The 3,473-nt window shown below is 34.3% G+C and overlaps 1 non-coding gene across 1 annotated transcript; it reads left to right on the top strand.

Annotated features, from left to right (window-relative positions):
* Nucleotides 1-304: 304 nt before the first annotated feature.
* On the top strand, nt 305-415 carry LOC128290788 (small nucleolar RNA R71). Its single transcript, XR_008280574.1, has one exon. It is a non-coding gene; the product is annotated as a small nucleolar RNA R71 (small nucleolar RNA).
* The last annotated feature ends 3,058 nt before the right edge of the window (nt 416-3,473 follow it).

The raw sequence follows: 3,473 nt of genomic DNA on the forward strand, positions 1-3,473 counted from the left end.
CTATTCCTAATGTAATTTACATCCTCGGTAGGATTATTAATATAATGGAAGAGTGGCTTGTCTTCTCCATATATAAACGGTGCACTATTTACAAATTCAATACAATTGAGTCTGTCCACTAACTGCTGGTGTTTATAATGGAAGAGTAGGCCACTGACAGGAGTTCATCACCATGATCTCTATTAATTCATACACATCCTCGTACGTTCTGTTCATAAGAGCTCCTTTTGCTGCTCTATCTAATCTAGACCTCGCATGTGCATCCAACTTTTTGTAAAACATTTGCAATCGCAACCACTTAAGTAATCCTTGGTGCGGGCATTTTAGGAACAATGTCTTGAAATGTTCCCAAGCTTTATAAAGACTTTCCCCTTCCAGTTGTCTAAACATGGCAATCTCTTTTCCTACGTGGACTATTTTGCTAACAGGGAATAATTTTTGTTGGAATTTTCTTGCTAGCTCATCCCATGTTGTAATAGTTCTTGGTGCCTGCGAATCTAACCAGAAGAAGGCATTATCGATCAAGGAAAAGGGGAACAACCAAAGACAAATAGCGTTATTGGTGACCTTGTTGTATTTGAAAGTATCACAAAGTTGAAGGAACCATTTTAAATGTTTATTCGAGTCCTCTATCATGGTGCCCCTAAATTACAGATTATTGTAGATCATCTAAATCATTACCGGTTTGATATCAAAATTATTTGCTGTGATAATCTACGTCGTTATGCTTCCTTGAATCATGTCCAAATTTTGTAAGGTGTAATCTCTCAGGGTTCTCTCATTACGTGCCATTGGAAGGTTTGCGAGTAGCTGTGGTGGTGGTGGATCTTCTAAATTATTGTTGTTAGCTTCATCAAACAGTGGATTCTCACGTGGTACGTTTCCTACTGCCGGTGGTTTATTATGCATCTACTATTGTTGTTGTTGCTGTTGACGAATTTTGCGTATTATTCTTTCTGGACTTGTGATTGGATCTATAGGTGTCCCCTAGTATGAGTCATACACTAGCCCAAAAAGAGAAAATTAGTAACAATTTAAAAAATAAAAATCGTATCTATAACCTAAAAATTTCTTAATTATTCTTAATTAAATGCAAATTTTAAAATTGAACCAATGACATTGCCTCCTCGACAATAGCGCCAACAACTTGACCGCCTCCGGATGTACTAACATTTAAAGTGTGAATAATGCTGCAGAATATAAGGAATTGAGGCGAAATCTGTAAGTATACGGGTCAGGTCGTAGTATAGTGTTGTTTACAATGAAACACCTGAAAAGTATTTCGAGGATCGTACCCAAAGGAGGCTAGCACTAGGCCAATTTCAACCTAAGCACCACAAGATCTAATTAGTACTCGAAATAGGTTATATTATGAAATTATAAATGATAGGTATTTTGGGGTTTTTATAATAATATTAATAATAATAAGAAAAGAAAATAATATCGAGAATTCTAAAAGTAAAATTTATCAGATTTGATTATGGGTGATTAGCTCGCTTCGATGATCTTTATCAACTATCACTTCATGCTCCTCATCAAGCAACTAGTGGATACCCTAGTAGGATCTTCTGGTACGTCCACTAGAATAACATATCTTCCGACCTCACAGTTCAGACCGACTCAGGGTTAACGTATTCAAGAATAGGCTGTAAGAATTTTGGGTTAATTCCCACCTTGATAACTTCCTAGGGTCGTCAAGCCTAGGGTTTAGGTTCTTCCTTTCCCAAATAGCTGATCCGTTAAGTAACCCTACAAAATAGTTAATCTATCGTACCTCCACTTGTTAATCCCCCATAGAGGGATTAGTTCCTCATAGTTTTCATAAACAATACAAAGTCGATATAAAGAGTAAACATAATAAATAAATCAAAAGTATAAAGTTTAGGAAAAAGCCTAATGTGTATTAAGAATGAGAACGAATCCACAAAGTCTACTTGCATCCATAAACAAGATTTCCTATAATAAAACAAAGAAAAAAAAATCTAAAACCTAGGAAAAGAGAAAAACTCAAACTAAAATGAAAAGAGAAATTCTAAACTAAGCAATTTATAACAACTCGTTTTCAATGATATCAGAAACAATGGTTTTAGGATCACAATTCTGACGAGTGAATTATTATTTTATTACTTATTTAAAGCCTATGGGATTATAGTAAGGTCGTATTAAAATTTTGTTAAGAAATTTTAAAGTTTACTTAGTTAATTAAGTGAAAAATACTAGATCGTAAAAAGTGTAAAAGTTGAGTTTTATTTGCTAAAGGAGTCTAATGACTATGGAATCTTAAAATAAAGGACTTGAATGATAATTATACCAATTAATGAGATAGTGGATGTTTATGGATAAGGTTTTAATGAAATTTTAATGACTTTAAATGGTTAATTGGGTAATTTTGTAATTAAATAGAAAATTAAGTAAAAAAAGATGAACCAAAGTTGTCATCTTTATCTTTTTGTCATTTTGAAACCCTAAAACTAGCCATTGGAGAAGAGAAATGTAACACCCCTAACCCATATCCGTCGTTGAAATAGGTTTATGGAGCATTACCATATAAACGTAACATAAAAACATATGTTTCAAAAATTAATATAAACATAACATAATCCATTCATATACAAGCATATTGTCCCTTAACCAAGCCCTCGAGGCCCTAGAAATACGTTAAAAGCAATTCGGGACTAAATTAGAAACATTTGAAACATTTAAGAAAAAGATGGAAAAATTGAAATATGGGGGTCGCAAGGCTGTGTGCCCATGCCGTGTGATTCACACTGTTGAGACACACACTCTTGTCTTAGGCCATGTAACATTAGAAATAAGGACACACAGCCATGTCCCAACTCGTGTCCGTGCCCGTGTTACTTTCGAAGTTGGGTTACACGGCCAAGCCACACTTTCATGTGCCAGGCCGTGTAACTCTCGAAATGGCCTCACAAGCCATGTGGCAGGCCGTGTGCTAGGTTTTGGAACAGCCTGACTTGCAAACCTTAAAACCTACAGGGGACACACGGTTGTGTCACATGGCTGTGTGTGTAACAGCCCGTTTTTAGTCAAATCAAAATAGTGGATTTGGGACCACAAATTCGAAGCAAAAATATTTATTTTATTATTATTTTAATGTCCATGGCATGATAATATGTTTCTGTGAAAATTTCGTTAAGAAATTTTATCGTTTGATTAGTTAATTTGATAAAAAGGACAAAATTGCGTAAAGTGTAAAACTTGTATGCTATTAGTTAAAGGTGTCTAATAGCTATAGAATATTAAAGTGGAGGTCCTTATGTTGTAATTAGACCATTATAAGGGTGAGTGGACGTTTATGGACTTATAATTAGGTGTTTTTAAATGTTTAATTAAAGGTTAATTTTATAATTTGGTCATTAAACATAAAATAAATAAAACAAAAACCAGAAATTTTAGTGCTTCATCTTCCTTAGCCGAATATTGAAGGGAAGAAAAGCTAAATTTTAGGGTTT

This window comes from Gossypium arboreum, chromosome 3, assembly GCF_025698485.1.
Source record: "Gossypium arboreum isolate Shixiya-1 chromosome 3, ASM2569848v2, whole genome shotgun sequence".
Taxonomy (NCBI): Eukaryota; Viridiplantae; Streptophyta; class Magnoliopsida; order Malvales; family Malvaceae; genus Gossypium; species Gossypium arboreum.